The sequence below is a fragment of the Castor canadensis genome, chromosome 8 (assembly GCF_047511655.1).
Source record: "Castor canadensis chromosome 8, mCasCan1.hap1v2, whole genome shotgun sequence".
Lineage (NCBI taxonomy): Eukaryota > Metazoa > Chordata > Mammalia > Rodentia > Castoridae > Castor > Castor canadensis.
The window spans coordinates 148,074,887-148,084,707 of record NC_133393.1 but is presented as its reverse complement, the minus strand read 5'-3'; the positions used below and the strand labels follow the sequence as shown (position 1 = coordinate 148,084,707).

Here is a 9,821-nt window from a genome sequence, read left to right as displayed (position 1 = left end):
GTGAAGGAGTGAAGAACAGATAGGGGTGGGGTGGGGGACACACATAAGAGTGAATAATAACACTGTGTGATGTGTGCTGTCACTGAGGCCTCCACGGAGGAGGAAGAAGTAGCCCAGTCAGCTCAGCTAGGTGATCAGGGGAGGCTTCACGGAGGAGGTGGTCTTGGAGTAGAAGCTGGTGACATGCTGGAATAGACAAGTGGGAAGGGATCTGAGAGGAGCAGATCACAAGCACAGGTGTAGAAATTTTGGGCTGAGAGATGCATGGCATGTTCAGGAAAGGCAAAGGACACAGAGCACGTGTGGGGTGACATCAAGGATGCTGAAAGGGTAGGTCAGAGCCTGACTGCAAAAGGGCCTTACTTGGGTGTGTTTGGGTTCTATTCCCTAGCAGAGAGGACTTAGGCATATCTCTGAATCTAAATCCGAGGCAGACATCACCAATCGATCAAGATGCTTTTTGCAGAGTAAGCATCTAGACAGCTGGGGGCAATCATTTGTCATTGTCGCCAGCAACAGAACAGAGTTGCATCCCTGGGACACCACGGGAGGGTTTAAACAGACCAGTGAGGATGAGGAGGTTGTTGCAGGTGACCAGGTGAAAGATGGCAAGACCTGGCCTAGGACCGGGTCTGTGGGATGGGATGTGTTGCTACTCACTTTTCTCTCTCATTCTCCCCCACCCACCGTGGCCTGGCCCGTGCTGAGTGCACGGGCGCATGCGCACTTGTGCGGCTGTCTCTGGGCTGTTTTAACGAGGAGATTGCTGTGTTTCTGGATCTTTACTATCCTACAGGGTAGCCACAAGCCACGTGGGACTACTTAAATTTAAATCAATGGAAATGAAAATTAAAAGTTCAGTCCTGCAGTCGCAGTAGCCACAATTGTAACCACACTGTAGTCACGTGTGGTGAGTGGCTACTTCATTGCAAGGTACAAACGTAGACCATTTCCACCATAGCGGAAAGTTCTGTTAGAGAGTGCTGGCCTTGAGCAAGCCAAATCAAGTGTCCAGATGGTGTGGTTCACCATGACCCTCGGCCTAACTCCATCTTCTCTATGTAGCAGGTGGAGCCAAGAGCCTGAAACTCTTACCAGTTTACATCTGCCTAGCAAGGGCAAGGTCTCCAAAGGGAGGAACTTGGAATGTCTGCGAGTTCAAAACCACCTCTGAACTAATCCAGGGAAACTGAGGCTCAGAGAATTCTGGACCTGATTTGCACTGTGGCAGGTGACTAGGAAAGTTACACAGATGGAGCCGGAAGAGGCTATTTTGCCGTCCAGTGCCCGCAAGTCCTTGGGATCATTGCTCACTTTCTTGGGCTCAAGTGGATTAGGTGGGCGAGGGCCAGTGCCCACTTCCGAGGGCGCCTGAGCCACAGCCATGTGGAGTTGGAGTGGACTTCTCTGCAGTTGCGCGCCAAATCCACCAGAGGGCGCAGGGGCCGTTATGTCTCCGTCTGAAGGGGGCGGGGCGTTGGGGAGGGCTCTCCTGGAGCTGTGACCCTGCTTCACGCCCTGGGGGTGGGGGTGTGGAGGGAGAGGGAGACGCACAGAATGTTCCATACCATCTCTTGCTCCCTAGGAGGGCTCAGGTTAGAGGATGGAGACAACATAATGGCTTGTTTGGGTCTGCAGCGGCGGGGTGGGGGGGGGCCTTGAAGGGGAAGTAGGAGTGTGCCAGGCAGCCTAAGGTGCAGGTGTGCAGGGTAGAGGTGGGGACGTCTAACAGTTTGTCTCCACTGCCTTCCCAGCCCCAATCTAGCTCCCTTCCCGGGCCTCAGATGATAAGAGGGAGGGATTTCTGAACAGCTGTTCTTTTTGTTCTAGTAATACTCAACTCCGTAGAGCTCCCTATACACACTGGGGATGCCTCCAGCTTCTGTGCCTTTGCACATGCTGTTCCCACAACCTGAAACACCCTTCTCCACCTTCTTCAGTTAGCCAACTCCTATTCATCTGTCTAGATTCAGCCCAGGCTGTGGTCTGCCAAGCCTGGATGAGATGCACCTGCTGGGAGTTCCTGCAGCCTGGGCTGGAGCGCTAAGCACCACCTGAGGACAGGCACTGGCTTCTGCGGCCCCATGGAAGCGTTTGCAAAGCGCCCGGCCTGTGTGTTTGCAGGTCGCAGCAGCCCAGGCTTCCTACTGGGTGCCTGTGTGCCTGAGCATGTGTGTCTGTGTGTCTGTCAGGCCTCTGCTGTGTCCTTCCCCTGCAGGTGACGCAGGTGTGTGTGCGTGGAGCTGGGGCCCGAAGGTCTTGCGAAGTATCCCTGGACTGCAACAGAGTCCTGTGACTGCCTGTGCACTCCCGTCTGGGGATGGGGAAAGGCAGTGAGCGGCAGCCAGAGCCCTGGCACCAGGCAGGGGACGTGGAGACTCTCGGTGTAACCTTGGGGGAGTCACTGGGCTCACTCGGCCTCTGTTGTTTCGTCTGTAAAATGGGAACGCAGCAGCCCCACTTCACCGGTCGCCAGCGGTGGAACACGGGCGGCGAGGGATAGGGCAGAGGAGGGGTCCATGGGTGCAGATGGTCCGAGGGTGGGGGCGTCCTCGGAGGGCGCGGGAGGGGGGTGCGCCCCGCCCCGCCTCGCCGCAAGTTTGCCTCCAGCTGTTGCATGCACTGGCGGCGGCGGCGGCGGGACCCAGACCCGCGGGGCGAGCAGCGCAGGGGCCGGGGCGGGGCCGGGGGGCGCGCCCGGCGGGTGCCCTGGGCTCGGCGGTCCGCGGTGTCGCCGCCTCCCTCGCAGGGCGCCGCAGCTGCAGCAGCGGAGCCCGGCGCGGCCCCCGCCCGGCGCGCGTGTGTCTGTGAGCGCGCGTGTGGCCGTGGCAGGAGCCAACCGGCAAGGGGCGGCGGGCGGGGGGGTGCTGCTGCGGAAAGGCCTGCGGAGGGAGTGGGCGAGCGGACAGACAGCCGGCCGCGGCCCCTGACGCACGCTGCGCCCGGGCCCCCTCCCGGGCGCTGGCCCAGCCAAGGCAGAGGCGCGGCGGCGGGAGGCGGGGGTGGCGGTGTCTGCGCGCACCCGCTCGCTCACAGACACACACGGGCCACGCCACAGACACACGACACGCACAGAGCCACGGCCGGGCTCGCCAAGCCCGCCGGGCGCCGCGCACACCCGCACCGCGCTCGCGCTCACTCCCGCGCAGGCCCGCAGCGGCCGCTGCCCGGAGGCGGCGTTCGGCCCGGATCTCGGCTGGGGCGGGAGGTGAGTGAATTCCTCCGGATCCGGCCGGCGGAGACGGTGGGAGTCGGGGCTGAGCGCTGGGCACCCCGCCGCCAGCGGGGGTGGGGCTTGGAGAGGGACCCAGGACGGCGAGGATGAGCCGGGGAGAGTCGTCCCTCCGTCCCCCCGGGTCCTGGGATCCCCGTGAGACCCCACCTCCCGCGCGGGGATGGTGGGGGCGGTGGTGGGCGGAGGCGGGGTGGGAGGGCAGGGAGGACGATCGCGGAGGTGAGCGCTTTTGGGGGTGGTGGTGCAGAGGCGCGATGGTGGCCGGTTGTGCTAGCCAGTGCTACACCGCACCTCTCTGACCCCCATCTTTGCGAATCCGAAGCCCTGGTCTCCCTTTTTCACGGGGTTCTGCCGGGTCAAGGAATTCATCTTCTAGCTGGTAAGGGGGGATTGACTGGGTGGCTGCCCCAGGGGGAGGGGCCCGGAGTGGGACTTTACCCCCTCCCTGCAGGGGGCCGTGGGTTTGGTAGGAGGACCAGAACTGGAGGGGGTGGGGGACCGTTGCAAAGGCTTTGCCCCTTCTGCGCAGGGCTGGTGTGGGGCAAGGCGGGAAGGCAGCCTGGGGAAGCAGCAGAAGCCGGCAGACTGCAGCTCTGGCAGGCGCGGGCCACTGCCGGCTGTCAGTGTGTGTTCTCGCGCGTGTGTCAGCGTGTGTTTGCATGTGTGGGCTCCAGCAACTGGCAGGGAGGGGGTAGGGTGGGTGTGTTGGCCGGTGGGGTGGGGTGTGCACGTGGGGAGGAATGGTGTGGACTTGGGCAGACCCCTCTCTCTGTCTGCACACACACATACACACACCGACCGTGTTTGGAGGGGAGAGAGCTGGTGTGTGCGTGTGTGTGTGTGTGTGTGTGCGTGCGTGTGCGCACTTGGGGAGCTGTGTTTAGGATGGAAGCTGCCAGGCGCAGTGTGTCCGGTGCACCCAAGAAGGGAGATGAACAGAGTATGGTGGGCTGACCCCCTCAGCTCAGGAGAGACTCTGTACTTAGGGGCACTTTGCACAGCTCTGGGCTCTCTCTGCTGTGCCCTTTCCCCCTGACTCTGCCACCCGGGCAGCTACTGCAGGAGGGCACTGGCTCTGTCGCTTGCTGAGAGACACAGGTGTGGGGCTGGAGTGTGTGTGTGTGTGTGTGTGTGTGTGTGTGTGTGTGTGTGTGTGTGTCTGGGCTGTGGCTGTCATAGTCAGCAGGCCAGGCTGGAGGTGAGAAGGGGTGGGGGAAGGACAGAGGCTGGAGGCACCTGGAGGAATGTGGTGGATGCTGTGACCCTGGCTGCTTGCTTCAATTGCCAAGGGACATTTTAACTGGCAGCTGTGTCCTGGGAGCTGGGCATGTTTGCCTCTGTGTGTATGCGTGCTCCTGTGCTTGTGTGTGTGTGCAGTTTGCACGCCATCCCTGAAGCCTGTGGACACCTGTGGGACATGTCAAGTCTAGACGACCGGTAGGGCCTGTGAACCTGTACATGTGTGTACACGTGTGCCCTTGTGAGGGGTACACACAAGCTAGCTGTGGACCTTAGAGCTATATACTGTGGACAGTGGGATCTTTGGGAAGAAGAAAGAGGAGTAACTGGACAGGCACATCAGGGAGAAGTGTGTGTGACGTCAGTGAGAACTCGGGGTGTGACATCAGCTCCAGACTGCTGATGACGTCACTGGGGCAGCAGTTGGGGGTGGCTAACCCCACCAGCCACAGTGTATGTATGATGTCATTGTGGTGAGTGGGGATGAGTGTGGTAATGTCCCATGTGTATGGGGGGGGAAGAAGAAGGAGAAACCTTAGGGTGAGTGGTCCCTCCCCAGGGAACCCATTTTCGGGTGGCCTGAGTGGGTGTGGGACCCCTTTCCTGAGGGCCTGTGTGCACAGGAGTGCATGTTCTCTGCCCCCACATGACGCCTCCCATCTGAGCCCCACCAGCCCCTCTTCTCCTTCCTGTCCCAGCCAGGTCACACACCCTTGGGCACTTGTGCACGTGACATCAGAAAACTGTCACAACCAGGGAGCCTGAGACCTTGAGTTCTAATCTTAATTTGCCACTTTTTGCCTTTTGTGACCCAGGCATTCTGTCACCTCCATCTTTCATCTGCAACATGGTGAGGGAGCTAGAGGGGTGAGGGGGATCACAGCAGCCGGCAGGTTTCCAGGGGATGCTGGCATCAGGCTTAGTCCACGAGTTCTGTCACCGGTCCCCCGAACCCAGGGCAGCCATCCTAGTTTTGGTTTAAGATCTAACTTTGCAAAGACCTTTCTTTTCTTTCATTGGAACATCACAGCAGTCCTGTGAGGTGGGTGGACTGGCTGCTATGTGTACATTTGACAGATGGGCAAACTGAGATCTGAGTATTCATTCTTTTATGTGATTCCCCTGTTAGGTGGCTGTAGGGAGACACATTCAGTCAGCATGTATGCCCAAACGTGGCTCATTTTATGGAGGGAGGGGGGCTCCCAGCAATGGGAATGGGGCACGGGTAAGGATGCATGGGGCTGGCAGGCTGAGAAGCTGTAGCAGAGGCTGCTATTGACTCCCAGGCCAGTGATGGCTGGGATTCTGATAGAAATGGGTACTGTCAGCTGCCAGACCTTCTCCAGCTCTCTGGAACGGCTCCCTTGTTGTCTAAGGGACACGTCCAATGCCAGATACCTGCTTTGGAAGCAACCTGGGGCTCCAGGGCACCTCTGCCACTTCTGACTGTCTGTGACATGAGGTCCATCTGTAAAAGGGGGTGGCCGCTTGCCTTTAGGGTTTGATGAGTGAGGTGAATGTGTCACATCCAGGTGTGACATCCAGGTGCAGAGTTGGGATATCACCTGCAGTTCCAATGGTCTGGGTCCAGGTCCTCCCTTCTGCCCCCTCCAACCCTACTGCTGCACTGCTCCGAGTGTGGCCAAAGGCACGGCCTCCCAGCTTGAGCCACCTTAACGTGATGGGGCTCTCAGGGCAGAGGGGGAATAGGCCAGACAGCTAACTCAGACCTCGGCCTCCAGCTGTCCCAGCTGGCCCCTAATTAAATTAACCTTCTCCTGGCACAGTTAGCACCTGGGGCAGAGGCACGGCCATTGTTACTGGAGACCAAGTCTAGGAGGCTGGGATAGTACAGCTGCTTTCTTTCACCCCAGCCCTGTGGACAGTCCCCAGGGGATCTCTGGAGAGGTGCCGAGGACTCCAGAACCACTGGAGCTGTGTGATGCTGCCGATAGCAGCAGTAATTACAGTGACAATGAGAGTAGCTTGTTCACAGACCCTTTGCAGAAGGCCAGGCCCGATGAAGCTCTTTCTAAGCGGACTTGGCACTCCTTTATTCCCACAAAGCCTTCTGCAATAGGAGCTATTATTCCTCAGTTCACAGATAAGAAACAGAGAGGTTACAGACAAGCCCAGGGCCACACAGCAGTGGAACCAGGACTGGAACCCTTACAGATGGACTCTGAATTAGCATCATCCATTGCTGAACTCTAGGTGCCAGGTGGGTCTGGGCCCTTCTATCTTGGGTGCTCCTCTGTCTGAGGGCCCTTTCCTCTGTAAATGGGGAAGCAGTGGGTGGGGAGGCCCTTTGCCATTCCTGCAGGCACAGAGTGGCAGGCAGGAGACCTTGGGGACAAGAAGGAGGCCTTAGGAAGGCTCCTGGGTCCCACCCCACTCCCCCCCAGGCCCCTTCCTCACAGGGACCTGTGATGTTCCTGAAGGTGCACCTTGCTCTCTGGCCTTCTGAATCACGTTACATGGCATCAGGTCTCTGCGTACAGTGCTTGGGGTGCTCCAGGGCAGGGTGTAGGGTTCTGACCCAGGATCAGTGTCTTCCTCAGGTCCTGAGCCTGTTGTGGCTGCCGCTGGGCCTCAGTACTTACCTGTCACTTGTTTCCATCTTGCGTCATAGAAAGCACAGAGCCTCAGGTGCCAAGTTCTGCCTCACCGTGTGTGTCTCCGGAAGTCAGCTCACTTCCCCAAGGCTGTTTCCTTGAAAGTAAGGGTAATGGTACCAAATTCCTAACCTGGGCTAGTGCCCTTTCTTCATTCACAACTGGTTCCCTGGTGTGGGACCCAGGCTGTGTGTGTGTGTGTGTGTGTGTGTGTGTGTGTATACATGCCTATTTACTTTTCACTCCTGGATTGAATGGAAGTGATCCCCAGGGCTCCGATTGTCAGGAGCCCTGGAGTTGCCTGTTCTCTCTGCTGGAGTATGGCGGGGGGGCGGTGTTTGTCTTCGTTTGTGTGACTGTGCACACTACTCACCACCTCTCTCTGGTGCGGGGGAGGGGGGAGTGACGCTCAAGGGCTGCCTGATGGGTCTGCTCCAAGCCAGCCCTAACACTAAGACTTGACTCCTTGACCTGTCTGTGTCATCTCTCTTCGGTCCTCCCTGGATCAGGGAGACTGAGGCTGTGGGGTCAGCTGCCTGCCCTGCTCTTTCCCTGGGAGATTTCATATTCTGTGGATCTGCTGCCTGTTGCTCCCACTCCTTGTCAGCTCCATAGTCCTTAAAAAGTGCTCGTTGAACAAATTCCTTTTCTCTACCTGCTCCTGAGGATAGACCCATGTGCTTCCGGTTCAGACAGCACACCCACCCACACATACCCACACCCACACACCACACACCACACACACACATTCTTATGAACACATTTCACTCAGGGGAGGAATGCTGGGACCCAGGGCTCAGGCAGGAGTCCCCAAAGATGAGCTCCTGTATGGAGCAGCTCCAGGCCCTGGAGCAGAGGTCAGATGTGCCACCCATCTGGTGAATGCACACAGTATGGCTTGCAGGACGGATCCCGATGTTCCTTCGTAGTGTGTGACCTGAGCAGGAGGGGCTCTGCTGTGGGCTGGAGGCAGGTGCTGAGCAGCCTCCTGGCAGGGTCGGAAAGGCTGGGATGCCTTCCGTGCTGGGTGGTGAATTCCCTCCCTCCAGTATCTGCTCTGCGCCGCGCATAGCACGAGCTGCTGGTTTCTTCTTCAGTTTTGGCCCGAGGATTGTGAAAGAGGTCCTGTCGACCTGTGGGTGGGCAGGCCAGATGGAGTGACCATGAGGGGAGCAGGGCACCCAGGAAGGGAAGCCTGGAATGGATAGACACATGGCTGGAGGATTAATCACACAGTGGATGCTGGATCTGGAAATTGAGCAGTATCTTTTTGATCATGAGTAAAAAGGTGTTGGTTAAAATGCAGATTCTTGGGTCCTGCCTACTGGGATTTCAATTCAATAGGGTCAATGTGGGGTCCAGGGATCCCCATTTTTCATGTCACCCATGTTGACAGGTTGGCTGGCAGTGGAGGGGAGCTGTTGCCTGTTCCCTGGGGTCTCTGGGACTCACGGGAGGGGATGGTTAGGCAGTAAGGCCATTCTTATCTTTCAGAGGAGCATGAGCTCAGAGCAGTGTCCAGATTTGGGTGACACAGCAGCAAGACAGAGACCTGTAGTGACTAGCAATCTTTCCTGTTCATTGACTGTTCTAAGCTCGTTCAGATCCCTCATCCAATCCTCAGACGGCCCTTCCTTTTGCACAGATGAGGAAGTGGAGGTAGAGTCTGTGTCAGTGTTCGAGGCCGCCCAGCTGATAGATCTTGGCACAGGGTGGCGCGGATGAATGGGTTGAAGAGGGCCCGCCCCACACCTTGCCTGTCTCCCTGTCCGCGTCTTTGCTGGAGCTGGGCCTGCGGCTGTGCGGGGGTGGAGGAGGACGGAGAGCCGGGAAGGCGTCCCGGCGGAGGCGCAGAGCGGCGCGCGGAGCCGTGCATCCGGTGGGTGCGCGGCTGAGCCGGGCTGGGGCGGGAAGGGCGGCGGAGTGGGGGGACCGGAGCGCGCGATCGGGACCCGCAGGCCCAGCCCAGCCCCCGCGGCTCCGCGGCCCGCTCCCAGCTCGGCCGGCCCGGCCGCTTTCCGCCTTGCTTCCCTGTGCTTAGAATTTGCAGCCGCAGCCGCTGACGCTCGCAGCCAATTTCACGGGCTCTGGGCTCGAGCGGTGCGCGGGGTGGAGAGCCGCCGGCGGAGGTGGGGCGGGTGGCGGGGAGACCGCAGCGAGGCTGGCGGGATGGTGGGCAGGGGTGTGCGCAGCCCTAGGGGGCGCTGCAGCGGGTGCAGGCGTGGCCGAGTGCCCTGGGGGGTGGGGAGGGGGGTTAGCTTGGGCACTTGGGCACCGTCCCCAGTGTCTGGGAGTGGTTCCCTGTGTGGGGGCGGGCTTGGGGACATGGATGTGTTGGCGTGTGAATCTCTGTAGGGTGCCCTGTGCGTGTGGGCGGGTTTGTCTGGGTGCCTTTGGCAAGCCTGGAAGTGGGGGGTGGGGCAGTCCACAGTAGGGCTGTGTGTGTCTGTAGGCGTGCTGATGTGTGCAGTGTCCCCATGTATGTTGGCACAGCTGTGGATCTGTGTGTTGGGTGGTGTGTTTGTGGGGCACCCTTCTGTCCAGACTGTGTGGGTGTGTTGGTTCTGTCTGGGTGTGCCTTGTGGATGTCTAGTGTGTACCCCATGATGCCATACAATCCCTGACCCTAAGGGCTCAGGGTCAAGTGTGGGCTGCTGGCTGGGGCTGTGGCCATTCCTGGAGTGCTTGGCCCTTCCTGGTTCTTCCTCTGGGTGGGGTGAGGGAGCTGAGGC

General features: G+C 59.3%; 1 protein-coding gene across 5 annotated transcripts in view; it reads left to right on the top strand.

Annotated features, from left to right (window-relative positions):
* The first annotated feature begins 2,997 nt into the window (after positions 1-2,997).
* Positions 2,998-9,821, top strand: part of Elfn2 (extracellular leucine rich repeat and fibronectin type III domain containing 2) — a 50,428-nt gene continuing 43,604 nt past the window's right edge. For 2 of the 5 annotated variants that reach the window (XM_074084440.1, XM_074084437.1), the window contains exon 1: positions 2,998-3,208. The gene's annotated coding sequence lies outside the window, so the exon portion shown is untranslated. Of the gene's footprint in view, positions 3,209-3,475; positions 3,615-6,580; positions 6,696-7,106; positions 7,194-8,817; positions 8,969-9,821 lie in introns of those variants that run through there. The other 3 variants (XM_074084441.1, XM_074084442.1, XM_074084443.1) reach the window with 3 other exon arrangements.